The sequence below is a fragment of the Nannospalax galili genome, unplaced genomic scaffold (genome assembly GCF_000622305.1).
Source record: "Nannospalax galili isolate Female #2095 unplaced genomic scaffold, S.galili_v1.0 scaffold453, whole genome shotgun sequence".
Lineage (NCBI taxonomy): Eukaryota > Metazoa > Chordata > Mammalia > Rodentia > Spalacidae > Nannospalax > Nannospalax galili.
This window is the reverse complement of record NW_008334081.1, coordinates 1,910,573-1,925,925: the sequence shown is the minus strand read 5'-3', so window position 1 is coordinate 1,925,925 and position 15,353 is coordinate 1,910,573.

Here is a 15,353-nt window from a genome sequence, read left to right as displayed (position 1 = left end):
TATCCCCCATGGCAGGGGAGGATATAGGTCCCAGTGGGAAGCCACTGCAATTGCTTTGTTAGATGGATATGATGCACCTGCTAAAGTACCGTCCAAGCATCTGTGTTTACACCCGTAGGTTATTACAGCAGCCACTGTTTAGACGTTCCTGCTTCTTGCTGTTTGTGTTTTTATAGTAGATGGAATCTCACTGAAATGGGCCAACAGCCCATGGAAAACAGATGATGCAGAGACCTGAAAGTTCAGTGCCTTGCCACAATGGGATGAAGATCATCCCCCCACCTACAACCCCCTCCAAGGCTCAGGGACTTTTGTGGAAGAGGTTGGTGGAAAGAATGTAAGAGCCGGAGGAAGGGGTGGAGTGTTACCTGGACGTGTCTCTGACCACTGTGCTGGCAAGCTCTAATCACACCTGCTTCCCACGCTTATCAAGGAGTCAGTGGGGGAGTCAGTTACCCCTCCCACCCAATCAGTTGACCTTAGCTGCATGTTGGGGAGAGGCTAAGGATATATAAGCCGAGAACGCCATGTGGTACTTCTCTTACCATTTTGTGCAGCTGTCAGGAAGTCACGGTGTTGAGATAAGTCAGGAGTGCCTGGAATGTAGAGCATGGCCAGGCCGGATAGTGAGGATGGCAGGAAGCTGGCCTGCTCCATTCTAGACACACCGTCTCTTACCCAACAGACCCCAAGCAAAACTATTAGGTCTCTAATCCTTTAATCCTAACCGGGTCTCTTGTAGATCATGTGACCAGATGACAGGACAAAGGCCACGTAGCCTTAGAAGGCCCCTCCCTTCCCCTATCTGCCTGCCCGCCAGAAAACCAACTCCACCTCTTTGCTGGCAAAACTTTCCTCTATAAACCTTTGCTTTTGCCATAATAAACAAGCTGTCCACTGACACAGCCTCCTGGGTGTTTTTTCCCGCTGTACTCGCTGCCACCTGAGACCCCTCCGCCCACCAGTCTCACTCCTCACCCCGACTTCCAGTGATGGGAGCCGGTGCTCAATGGTCTCCCGATAGGAGTGGAGTCCAGGCCTAGGAGCGGTGGACATCACAGGATCTATATTTAAGTGTGGACTTTCCAGACAGCTGTAAATGGGGAGGGGCATCCACTCTTCTATAAATAAACCCCCACCCTATGCTCTGTTAGTTAGCAGAATAAACTCATTAAGATTTTCAAAAAAAAGAAAAAAAAAGAGCAGAGCTAATGGAAACCTTCGTTATTCCACAAAGTTGACCCTGTGTTGGCAAATGTTTGGTCTTTGGTTTCTTATTCCTGTTTTCTACCCTTAAACTTCATTGTATACATATTTTTATGTAACCTGCTTCAAGTTATTTCTGGAAAAGTGTGTTAAGAATTGCCTCTCTTTAGAATAAAAAAAGAAAAAAGAAAGAAAGAAAAGAAAAGAAAAAAGAAAATATCCTCTCCAGGAGGGAAAGGGAGGCTCACAGGACTCAGGAAGTAACTTTGGCATGTTTGGAAAAGCTGAAACTTAACAAGATTCCTGAGGGCTCCTTTCTGAGTTTATAGAGGCAACTAAGGCTGGAGTGGGAGACTGACCAGCCAAGCGGCCTACAGGAGATACTCCATCTGTTCATCTGCAAGTGGGTGCAGAGAGATCCAGGGTGCCACTTTCATGAGTCATCCCTCATGTGGGGAGGGCTTTTCAGTGATGCAGCTGCTGTTGAGTCACCCCTGCTCCTCTAAGTAACCTTTGACCGGTAAGTAAGTAGTCCCAATAAACTCACTGTGACAGATGAATTGGGTCAATCAGGAGAAAGCACCAGGACACAGACAAAACTCGAGTGGGATAGAGTGTACTGGCAGAGGAAAAACACACGGGACAATTCCCTTTGGGATAGGGAAGTTGTCAGCCTACATGTTGTGGGCTGGGGGTCTTTACAAGGGGGCTTTGGGGAATGCAGAATGTGGGAACATTTTTTCTTAAAGTTAGGTGGGAGAGAGGGAGTCCAGGGCTTGTCAGAACAGCTTCTGTTAAAACCATCCCTTTCTGTCAGCCAGGATCTGGGTTATAGGGTAAGGAGTCTATATATTGTAAAACTTATCAGGGGGAAATAGTTTGTATCAAGACAGCCCCTACATTAATGGATCCTGAGTGTAGGATCCTGTTCTGCTTCCAAGATCATCAAAGGGGAAGCAGGCTGTCTTTGACCAAAAGGTGCAGAGAGTCTTCTTATCTTGTCTTCAAAGACCAGGGTGCTCATGACCTCAGTTCCTGCATTCTCAGGGTCTTACAAAACCATGAGGCCCTGTTGGGGAGGGGGCTGCTGCAGATCCAAACCCTAACACACTGGTTCACCAGGTTGTACTTTAGTGTAATTACTACTTTGGACTGTTGTAGGTTTCCTAGGTAGAGAGAATAGTTGCGTATGTATCCCTTCCTCCCAGGAAAAGCTTCACATAACAATGATAAAAGCATGCTGCTAGTCAGGAACATTTTTCTACTTATACAGCCCAAGATCCTAGCCAGGAAATGTCATCACTCACAGGAGGTGGGTCCTCCTACCTCACAAATGCAATCAAGATAATCCCCCACAGCCATGCCCAGAGGCCCATCTCCCATGTGATTCTTTCAAGTTAACAATTAACACTCACAAGGACACGGAATGAAATTTAGAACAAGTAAGGGGCTACAGGAGCTAAACAGAGGCAGACCCAACCTAACAAGCTGCCTAGGGGCTGCACCACCCAGGACGTCTGCACTACTTTTGATTTAGGTCTATGAAGATCTTCATGTTTCCTTTGATTGGTAAGAGAATTTACTCTACATCTCCCAAATTATTGAACAAGAAACAACAGGTTTCATGAGGACTCCTGTTTTAAACCTCACCCACCCAAGGCTCAGGGACCATTGCAGAAGAGGGGGTAAAAAAATTTTAAGAGCCAGGGGTGGTTCATGATCACAGGAAGCAGAGGCTTTCAGGCTTCTGGAAGCTGTACATGTGAACATGTGGCAATGGGGGCATTGAGCACAGGACCCAAGCCAACTCAATCACACAATTGCCCAGAGTGGAGTGAGGGAAATGAGTGGCAGATTGGGAATTATTGGAGACTGATCACTACTGGGTGAGGGTGAGGGAGAGTATGCCTTACTTACAATCTCCAGACAGGCTGACTAGACTCCAGTGGATGAACTTGCACTGAAGGACATCTGGGTACAAATGCCTGACTGGATAGGACTTAACATGTACGGCAGAATACATAAGGGGTCTGGTGGGGGGGTTAAGGGGTATGGATTGCAGGGGTGGTCCAAATTTGACTAAGAAGTGGTGTATGAGATGTACAAAAGCTCAATAAAAATTTTTTTTAAAAAAGAAAGGTGCTTCTGTGGTGAAGAGCCATGGCGGTATAGGACGATGACTTCTGCCTGGGAGCAGAGGCTTTGCTGGTGAGCTTCCCTAGTGGTTACATGCCTTCCAGGTGGATTGTAGGAGGAGAGAGATCCATCAGTTACTGTTCTGTTGCTGTGATAAAACACCATGACCAAGGCAACTTATAGAAGAAAGTGTTTATTTTGGCTTTCAGTTTCAGAGTCCATAATGGGGAGGCCAGAGCAGGAAGCTCACATCTCCAATGGCAAACAGGAAGCAGAGAGAGCAATTGAAGTGCGACAAGGCTATGAACTCTCAAAGTCTACCTCCAGTGACATAACTTCCTCTAGCAAGGCCACATAATATCCCATTACACCCAGAGCTCAGGGACCATTGTGGAAGATGGGGTAGAGAGGTTGAAAGAGCCAGAGGTGGTGCATGACCGTAAGGAAACAGTCTTCCAGGCTTCTGGGAACGTGCTCAGATGAACTTACAACAATGGTGATAGCGTGCACAAGATGCATGCAAACTCAGACAAAAACCAGCACAGAATTGGGGAAATGGTCAGGAGGCCCCAACTTTAGCTGAGGAACTATTGGCAGCTGATCACTGCTGGGTGAGGGAGTGTTTAAGGGGGTGATGCTACATAGGCCGAACAGGCTCCAGGGGATGAACTCACACCCAGAAGCATCTGGGTACACAAACTTGACTCTATTGGCCTTGACATATATGGCAGAACGCATGAAATCCTGTGGGCAGGCTATGGAGGGTGCAGAAGGGGAGGAGGCCTAAATATGATTAGGATGTATTATATGAAATGCACAAAAATTCAATTAAAAAATACATTGGAGAAAAAAGAGAAAGGAGCCTAGATTGGGGAAAGCATATGAAGACAAGAAATCTGACCTACTGACAACCTGGACATCAGAGACAGAAGCCAACACCGCACAACAGTCCTGCTTAGTCGGGAGGGCGAGGTATAAGCTGGAGCCACATGGAAAACTGTAGCTCGTCCTCTGAGGCTTATTTCAGTGGTTGGCTCCTGAATCCAAATGCATCAGTGGTGCTGTGATTACAGGTATACATCACCACCCTCCGTATCCACTTCCTTTTTAGTGAACACTGGTGATTTACCTTTCAAGGAAATCAGATGGATCCTGTAGAATGGTCCAGAACTTAAGGCTGTGGCTCCCAACCACCCCAGGGTTCCCAATCCTTTAGCCTTCTTAGGATACACAGCCTCCATGGCCTCGTGGTTCACAGAGGATTAGACCTTAAGGATACTTTTGTCCCTCACCCACCCAGACTCTTAGCTCCGATTTGCCTTCAAATGGCAGGACCTCTCCACCCAGCTTATCTGGACTGTCTTATCAGGACTTTTAGGATGGCCCCCACATTGTGGAAGTCGCCTCCTTCACTACGTAGATGTCTTATTAATCTGTAGCCCAGACAAACCCATGTCAGAGCAAAATATTTTAACTTCAAAAGTTGGCCCCTTCCTAAGGTCAAAATCTCCCAGCCAAAGCTCCACTTTCTGGGACTGATATTAACATCAGGTACAAGCAGCCCTTCCAGTCACTGTAAGGCTCTCATTTTAACTTTGGGGATCCTTGCCACAAGACAACAGCTAAGGACCTTCTTGAGCATGATGAGGTCTCTAAGAATTTAAATTCTACACTTTGACTTTATAGCTAAATCCCTTTATGAGACCTTAAAGGGACCAGAGGAAGAGCTATTAGATTGGATCCCTGAAACAACGTGAACCCCATACCACCCTCGAAACAGGCACTTACCCATGCCCAGTGCTAGCTCTCCCTGATTGTACTAAGCCTTTTCTCTGTATGTACATGACTAAAAGAGAGAAGCACAGGGCACATCAGTCAAGCTTTGGGGCCCTCAGAGTCCAGTCACTTATCTTTACCAGCCATTAGACCTGGTGGCGTGAGGCTAGCTCCCTTGCCCCAGAGCACTGGCAACTGTGATTTTATTGGTTGGGAGACATCCAAATTTACTCTGGGACAGAGTATGACTGCTTACATGCCCCCTGGGTCCCTGAAACTCTTAATTTCTTCCACTCCAGGCTGCCTTTGTCCTAAACATTCACAGCCACCTCAGTAGAGCACAGAAAATAGGTTCTTATTCCCTAGATCCTCCCAATGGAAGATCTTTAACAATTTTCATCAAGCCACACATTAGGACACCAACACCCTCCAAATTCTAACTGAGCCTCTTCACAGGCATGGGAATGCCTCAGATCCTTGAAGTCCTTTCCAAAGCTTGCCACGCCTGTTGTCAGGCCAATGCCGAAGGGGCACTCAGACCCTCTTCCCTTCCGCAGCCCATCCCGTACAGGGGAACCACACTGGGGAAGATTGGCAGATCTATTTCACTCACATGCCCCCATGCACAGGACTCAAATATCTAATAGCTTTAGCAGACACCTTCACTGGGTAGATAGAGGCATTCCCCACTAAAACAGAAAGGTCACCACTGTCCTTAGAGAGCACATTATTCCTCGCTTTGGGCTCCCCTGGTCACCACAGTCTGATAATGGCTATGTTAATTACTTTTCTGTTGCTGTGATGAAATAGTCTGGCAAAAGCCACTTGAGGGAGAAAATGTTTATACTGGCTCCCAGTTCTAGGGTATAGTCCGTTATGGAAAGGTCTTGGGCTAGGGCCTATCCACAATGTGGGGGCCATCCTAAAAGTCCTGATAAGACAGTCCAGATAAGCTGGGTGGAGAGGTCCTGCCATTTGAAGGCAAATCGGAGCTAAGAGTCTGGGTGGGTGAGGGACAAAAGTATCCTTAAGGTCTAATCCTCTGTGAACCACGAGGCCATGGAGGCTGTGTATCCTAAGAAGGCTAAAGGACTGGGAACCCTGGGGTGGTTGGGAGCCACAGCCTTAAGTTCTGGACCATTCTACAGGATCCATCTGATTTCCTTGAAAGGTAAATCACCAGTGTTCACTAAAAAGGAAGTGGATACGGAGGGTGGCGATGCACACCTGTAACTCAGTGCTCAGGGGGCTGAAGCAAGGCGGAAACCACAAGTTTAGGCTACACAGGAATGCCGCAAAAGCCTGAGGACCCACGTGAAACGTAAGTGTGGTGGTGTGCACCAAAACCCCAGCACTAGGGTGGGGAGAGATAGGAGGGTCCCTGGGACACACTGGCCAGCCAGTCTAGCCAATCAGTGAGCTCCAAGTTCAGTGAGAAATACTGTCCCCCAAATAAGGTGGAGGTCAGTGAGATGACTCAGCATCAAACATGCTTGTCACATAAACCTGAAGATCTGAATTCAGTTCCCAGAAACCACATAAAAAGGCTAGACATGGTGGCACTCATCCGTAATCCCAAAACTCCTGTAGTAAAATGGGAGAAGACGAATCTCCCAGAAGCTCAGAGGCCAGGTAGCATGGAGCACTCCGCACACAACAAGAGACCCTTGCCTCAGCAAGGTGGAAGGAGAGAACCAACTCCCAAAAGTTGTCCTCTGACCTCCACAGGCTCAATGTGGAGTATAGCGCCTGGATAGAAAGAGAGAAGCAGAGAGAGACAGAGACAGAGAGACAGAGACAGAGATGATGGAGACAGACACAGAGACAGAGAGACAGGGACAGAGAGACAGAGACAGAGAGACAGAGACAGAGATGATGGAGACAGACACAGAGACAGAGAGACAGGGACAGAGAGACAGAGACAGAGAGACAGAGACAGAGATGATGGAGACAGACACAGAGACAGAGAGACAGGGACAGAGAGACAGAGAGACAGGGACAGAAAGACAGGAACAGAGAGACAGAGAAAGAGAGACAGAGACAGGGACAGAGAGACAGAGACAGAGAGACAGGGAGACAGGGACAGAGAGACAGAGACAGAGATGATGGAGACAGAGACAGAGACAGAGAGACAGAGAGACAGGGACAGAGAGACAGGGACAGAGAGAGACAGAGACACAGAGATAGACAGGGAGAGAGAGATAGGGAGACAGAGAGACAGGGAGACAGAGAGACAGGGACAGAGAGACAGAGACACAATACCTAAAAGGGAAGTAATTCTGCTCCCTGCCACATCAAGGGTTACCCAAGGCTCCTCCACAGAGCTGGAGAATACTGGAGCCTCTACAATCTTCAGGCCCCATTAGTCCTTAAAGAAGGGGGGCTTCCTTTCTCATTGGCCCCCTCATGGTCCAGGAACACAGGGACATCTGTGCTTTTTCAAGTTTGACCTGAGCCCAGAGTGCTTGCATGGAGGCTGGCCTCCCCTTACTAAGGAGAGAAGGACAGTCTTACTTCCAAAGAGACCCAGATTTGCAGACTGGACATGGTGCTGGGGGAGACCAATAGCAAAGAGACCCTGGGCACTCCCAGGTGAATTGTCCTGGTTGGCTACAGTGATGGAAGAAAGAATCCTTTTACCCTATGCTGAACTGGGAGGCAACTAGATGGAGCTCTATGATTTCATGAGATGGGGGGTGAGGTGGGGTTAATTGCTGCTGCCATTAAGTATAGCTGTCTCTGGTTCCTTTCTTCTTTCAGTTACCTCTCATGGCCCTCAAGATCTCCTCCCAGTCATTGAAGGACCTTGAGGGCCGTGTTTAATGAAGTACGGAAGAGAGTCTGGGGCCCCTGGCCCTAGTCTTTGAAGCTTTTGTCTAATGGCCAGAGAGGCTTGTCTTATAAAATGTACAGCCAGGATGACTTGGCCCCCGACTCCCAGTGTCCAGATGCATGTATTTGTGCCCATACTGGAAGAGGACAGGGCTTTTAGAAGCTCCTTACATTATTTCCTGAAAATTATTGTAGTTAATGGGTTTAATAATGGCCTTTTACATTCCTGATAATAGACAAGTAATCATGCAATCTCATCCTCCCCCCACATTCCCCACATCTGTGCGTGATGTAACCAACAGGGCTCTGTACCAGGCAGAGCAACAGGAGGCTGACCAGGCTGTATTTGGTTTGAACTGAATCTGCCTGGATGCACCAAAGACAGGATCCGGGTCCTTTCCTCACATGTGGAGCAGGTGCTCAGGATGGCATTGGTGTTCTGGTCCCTGGAGACCTGCCCCAGTCACAACTCTTCAATTGGCCACAATCACCAAAGTGTAGAGACACTGAGGGAGGCAAAGAAGACGAGAGTTCCCGGCCACCAAAATATGCTGGGTATGAGGAGCCCAAGACACACAGGTAAAAGCATTTACCAGAGGAACTCACTATGTAGACCAGGCTGTCCTTGAACTCACAGAGATACACCTGCTCCTACCTCCTGAGTGCTGGGAGTAAAAGCATGTGCCACCACGTCTACCCTCTTTTTCAGTGTGCTGATTTTACACCCCTTGTGTAAAGTCTTCAGCAATTTCCTCTGGACTATATTCTGCCTCATCAGAAAGATGGCCAAGCCTAGCCTGTGAGGGCTGCCGGAGCTTGGGGTTTTCTCTAAAACTGTGGTTACAAAGAGGAGGGCAGGGTGCCGTCTCCATCAAGGAAAGGTACTCTGCTGGTGCTGTGGGCAAGGCCCCTCCGCTGAGCAGGAGGTTGTGCAGGGGCTCCTGGTAGGCTAGGCTCCTCCTCCTTCTGCTTTGCTTCTTTCTTCGGTGCGGACAGTCCCATGAGCATGCCCAGTGGACAGGGTGGAGATGACCTCATGGACATGCACTGGAGTACGGCACAGCCCAGACCTGTGCACTCTGCCTCTGCAGGCATCACAGCACCTCCGTCCTTTTGATTCATCAGCCAGAGAAACAATCCATTCACCTGTGCCTGGTGTGCATTTCTGTTGCAGATATGGATCAGGACCTAAAGGGCATTCACCGGAATTTCAAGATTGTTATTAGAAAACTCGGGCCTTCCAGGAAACCAGAGCCCTAAACAGACAAAGCTATGAGCAAAGTGGAAAACAAACCCCTGCTGCCAGGGTCCGAGGTAGCTGACTGAAGACACACATTTACCAGCCTCACTCCCCTATCCAGTGTGCTTGTGAACGCTGTCATGTAGTCACAGATGCCCCATAGCACACATCATATATTAACTAAACCTGCTTCCTTATAATGCAGGACCTCCCTACTCTTCCTCTTCAGAAGAGATCTCGATAAGAAGAGACCTTGCTTTGTCTCTCGGGCCTGAAGCTCTCTGCTTTAGACCCCTACGGTGGCTGGCATTATTAAAATCCTTTTGCCTGAAAAGGACAATTCATCTCCTATTGTGGTAGCAAACGGAAATTTACTCATAATAAGATGGTGGCTAAGAACCTTGAATGGTGGGAAGCCCACAGAGGCCCAGGAACACAAAAGGCCACAAATGGCCAAAATGCAGAGAATAAGAGTTGACAGAGTGTGGGTCCTTGGATAGGTCTTCTATATTGAGGTCCCCCCACCCAGGGCTCAGAGACCACTGAGAAAGACGGGGCAGAAAGATTCTAAGAGCCAGGGAGGAGGTACGTGACCGTACAGAAAATCCTACAGGTGCCTGGGACCTGCTCATACAAACCTACAGCAATGGTGTCAGCATGCACAAGACCCAGGCAAACAGGCAGACAAAAACCCAGCACAGAACTGTGGGAATGAACAGCAAGCCCCAATCACAGTCAAAGAATTATTGGCAGCTGATTACTGCTGCATGAGGAAGAGCTGATCTTTTAGAAGAGAGAGACTCTAGGCCGACTATCTAGTGGATGAGCTTGCACTGAGGGGCATCTCAGGACACTAACTCTACATAATAGGCCTTAATACAAATGACAGAATATATGAACTCCAGTTGGGGGGTTATGGGAGGGTGCCAAAGGGGAAGGGGGTATAAAGATGATTTATGTGTGAAATACACAAAAATTCAATTAAAAATTTTCTTTAAAAGATAGAAAATAAATTGTTAAATAAGGAAGATAAACAGGAATCTGCCCCCACCCTCTGCAGTTTATTACTGGTCTACTCACCACTACAATCATTGTTTACCACAGTGCTACATTGTGATCTTTTCTCACCATGTGCTTATGTATAACCACTGGCTTAACTACCACTATACCCTTCTGGAATGCTCTACTTGCTTGTTAACTATAAATTCCCTATAAATTTAAGTTTGTGGCTGACATCATTTTGGAATAATCCAGGTGTCAGTCCACTGGAGTAAATAAACTCCCTCTCTTTCACCTGACTTGGCTACTGGTCTCTTGACTCTCAGAAGTTTCCACAACACTATCTCTCTTGTGTTAGGATTCAGATCTACAGCAGCCTCCTCCCCAATGAGGCCTCACGGTGTTGCAAGCTCCTGAGAATGCAGGAACCAAGTTCATGAGAACTCTGGTCTTTAAAGACAAAACAAACAGACTCTCTGCACCTTTTGGTCAAAGACAGCCTGCTTCCTCTTTGATGATCTTGGAAGCAGAACAGGCTCCTGCACTTCAGATCCATTAATGTAGGTACTGTCTTGATACAAGCTACTTCCCCCTGATAAGTTTTATGATGTGTAGACGCCTAACCCTATAACTCAGATCCTGGCTAATGGAAGGGGATGGAAGGGGGTGGTTTTAACAGCAGCTGTTCTGATAAGCCCTGGGCTCCCTCTCTCCTGCCTAACTTTTTAAAAAAATATTTATTATTTTTATTTTATGTGTATAAGGGTATTGCCTGCATGTATGTGAATGCACCCATGTTGTGCAATGCTGCGGAGGTCAGAAGAGGGCATCGAATTCCCCTGGAACTGGAGTTAAAGATGGTTCATAGCCACCATGTGGGTGCTGGGAATAGAACCTGGGTCCTCTGCAAGAGCAGTCAGTGCTCTTAACCGCTGAGCCATCTCTCCAGCCCCACCCCACCCCCCGCCTAACTTTTTAAAAAAAATCTTCCCACCTTCTGCATTCCCCCAAACCCCCCTTATAAAAACACCCAGCCAACAGCCTGAGAACTTACAGTTTTCCTATCCCAAAGGGAATTGTCCCGTGCGCTTTCCTCTGCTTATAAACTCTATCCCGCAGGAGTTCTTGTATGTGACTCGATTCACCCATCCCAGTTTTCTATCTATCATCTTGAACCTCCTCTCCTCTTCTGTAAAATCTAACACCTGTGTCCCAAAAGAAGGAATTGGAACAGGGGCAAGCTTATATGATGAGCGGTTTCCTTTTTTGCAGTGGGGTAGGCTCTTTTGGCTGTGGGGAGTTTAATCTGGGGAACTAGAGTGTCAGATGATCAATGGTCACTGTGGTGGTTAGGATGAGACATAGCTCTCATAGGCTCAAGTATTTGACACTTAGTACCCAGTTGGTGGCACTCTTTGGGAAAGGTCTGGGACTCTTTAGGAGGTGGAGCCTTGCTGGAGGGTGTGTTCCTTGGGGAAGGCTTGGTGAGATCGTGGCCTCAGCACAGGTCAGGTTTGTTTTTTCTGTTTTGTGTTTGTCGTTGAAGGTGTGAGCTTGCAGCTTCCTGCTCAGGCCAGTATGCATGCCCCTTGTTTGGTGTAATGTGCTCTTGTCCCTCTAGAACATAAGCCCTTTTCCACAGCAACAGAAAAGTAACTTTTTTAGAAGTTGGTGACAGAGAGTGGGGTGCTACTGTGAAGAACCTGACCATGTTGTTTTGTGGGGGAATGTGGAAAACTTTGGGACTTTGGACTAGAAAAGCTATTGAATGCTGTCAGCAGGGTTTAACGGGCCATTCTAGAAGGAGCCTGGAAGAAAGCAGTGCAGGGAGTAATGGAGGTAAAGGCCCTGATCATGAGGTTTCAGGGAGAGCAATGTCTCTAACAGCACCTGTGCCAGAGGCCATTCCTATGATATTTTGGCAAAGAATCTGGCTGCCTTCTGCCCTGTCTTAAGAACTTGCCTGAGGCTAAATTAAAAAGGAATGGACTGACAACATAACATTGAGGGGTCCTGGAGTCTTCCTCTGTAGTTTCAGAGCTGCTGAGGCCAGGCAACATGTGGCAGGGGAGTCCCTCTATAGAGGCCCTGAGAGGTCATTGTGTGAAGCCGTGAAGGTGAAGTCTAGATGGCAGTGGAGACCCCAAAATATTAAAGATGGCAGAGCCACGAGACATCTGCCAAGGAGAGCTGCATATTAGGAGTAGAACCAGCTCAAGAGAGAGATGCATGTTCCAGGCAGCAAGCTGGAGGAGAGAGCCATATAACCCCCTTGGCACTAAAGTCCAAGACATTAGACATGGAACTACAGGATTTGGTATTTGCCTTATTGTTATTTTGTTTGCTTAATTTTTATTTATTTGTCTTAATGTATATGAATGGTTTACCTGCATGTATGTAAGTGCACCAGTGCATGCAATGCCCACGGAGACTAGAAGAGGGCATTGGATCCTCTAGAACTGGAGTTAGGGACAATTATTAGCTGCCATGTGGGTACTGGGAACTGAACTCAGGTCTTCTGCAAAAGCAGCCAGTGCTTGTAACCACTGAGCCATCTCTTCAGCTCAGCCCCGCTGTTTGGTTCTTGCTTTGGCTCTGTTATTTCCTCACCATGGCCCCCACACCTCCCTTTCGGTTGCTTTCTTTGGGGGTTTTGTCCACAGCCGCACCCCACTTCCAGTCTGAGGACTCAGCTTTGTGTTTACTGTCGGGGATGTGCGCACTCAGCTTCCTCCTCCAGCTGCCGTGCCTCTCCACCATGATGGGTCGCTCTGAAACCATAGCCCAAATAAACCCTTCTATAAGTCACCTGGGTCAGAGTGTTTTATCACAGCAACAGAAAAGCAGCTAATAGGCAGCAGAGTTACTCCAGGTCAGTGTCATTTGGGTTTCTTGTCTTCCACCAAAGAAGAGTAAGGGACATGGGCAAGAAGTGGCAACAAAAGCAAGTTTATTAAGAAAAGGTGGGACAGAAGTCTGGGTGGGAGGGGCCGTGCCAAGAGACGGGTACGCCATGCTGCGCTGTTCAGTGGCCTCTTCTGAGAGAGACCCAGGGCAAGAACTAGATACAGGAACTGTCAGCTCCTTTCCTGAACTGAACCACCATCTCTCTTTAAAATTTTTTTTTATCATTTTCTATACGTGCATGCGTGTGTGTGTGTATGTGTGTGTCTGTGTGTGTGTATGAGGCTATGTGGGTTTATGCATACCATATGCATGCAGATTCCCATGAAGGCCAAAGGTCACCAGATCCCCCGAAACTGGAGTTACAGGTGGTTATGAGCTGCTTGATTTGAGCTGCTTGATATAGGAACTGAACCCAGGTCCTCTGGAAGAGCGGCAAGTGCTTTTAACCACCGAGTCATCTCTGCAGCCCCCCTTTTGCCTTTGCTTTAACAGTCTATCTATTGTCCGACTAAGAGTATTTTGTTATTGTCTGTATAACATACATCTGTCCATCAGAAAATGGGTCTGTTTATAGTCATGTGTACTCTTCTCTAAATTTGAAGGGGTCTAAATTTTTGTAATTTTACATGTCTGCATGTATTGCCTGCATGTAGGTAAGTGCACCCGTGTCATGCAATGCCCGTGGAGGACAGAAGAGTCTGTCAGATTCCCTAGAACTGGAGTTACAAAACAGTTGTTAGCTGCCATGTGTGCCATGTGGATGCTGGGATTCAAACCCGGATCTTCTGCAAGAACAGTCAGTGTTGTTGCTGGCTGTTTTATTGTATTTATGCCTCTTCCTTACAAAGCTTAGAACACTTCACTAAGCTAGTGTCCTCCAAACTAAAATTGCTAATAGTGTTAAACTTGTCTAGGTTTATGTTTGTGTATTCTTTTTTTCTTTTTTTTATTTTTCATCTTTTTGAGACAGGGTCTCCCTGTAGCTCCAGCTGTCCTGGTACTCGCTATATAGACCAGGCTGGCCTTGAACTGACAGAGATCCACCTGCCTCTGCCTCCCAAGTACTGGGACTACAGGTGTGTGTCACCTTGCCCGGCATATTTGTGTATTCTTAATTGTGCCATGACTATTCCTTTTAAGTAAAGATAATTAGACAAGCCATAACACTGGGTACCCAAGCAGTGTTTCCTAATAATTAAAAGGTTTAGACATTGGTCAGGTAAGGAATATATCTGTAAATCAGTTCATTTTCAACCTAATTTTCTTTAAATGTTTGCACTTGGTGATTGCTTTTGTAAATCTTTGTAACTATTTTCTGTGAACATTCTACAGAAGTATAACTTTTAACAAGCAGTATTTTTGAGATTCTACAACATCACTCACAGGACATGTTATTAAAATACATGAATGAGGGGCTGGAGAGATGGCTCAGCTGTTAAGAACACTGAATGTTCTTGCAGAAGACCTGGGTTCAAATCCCAGCACCCACATGGCAGCTAACAACTGTCCGTAACTCCAGTTCCAGGGGATCCAATAGCCTCTTCTGTCCTCCTCAGGCAGCACGACATGGGTGCACTTACCTACATGCAGGCAATACATGTATATACATAAAAATATAAAAATAATAAATTTTTAAATTTTTCTTAAAATACACGAATGGACTCCAGGTCCTTTTTCTGTATTTCTTAGCTAATTAAAATTGGCCATAAAGGGTTTTCCTGGCACCAACTACTGACCTCTGTTGCTTACTCCCCACCCCTGATGTTGGATCAGATCAGGACAACTGGTGAGATCAGATCTCACGCTGGTGATGCAGTGCTAGAAATAAAATCTGATAGTGCATTTTTAAAGGTACCTTGAGCCAGCTTAGGTCCAGCTACAAATGAACAAAACACTGGGCCTCTTGCTAATACCTGCCAGCCTAGTTATCTACCCCCATTCAAACTCTGCTAAGTTAACCTTCACCCCACACATGCACCAAAACTGGAAGTTTAGAGTAGAACCTCACTAACAGCCTGCAAGGTCATGCATCTGATAAGCTTTACAATAAACAGGATGTAAAATGTAGAGATAAACCAAGCTACAGTTTTCAGTGAGAGAAGGACAAATGTAAGTAACAGAGGGGAAAGATAAGACCCAGGTGACCTGTAAGATTGTACCCTCTTGATTATTTAAAAAAAAAAAAAAAAGGCCCAGCACTTGGGAGGCAGAGGCAGGCATATCTCTGTAAGTTCAAAGCCAGCCTGGTCTACATAGT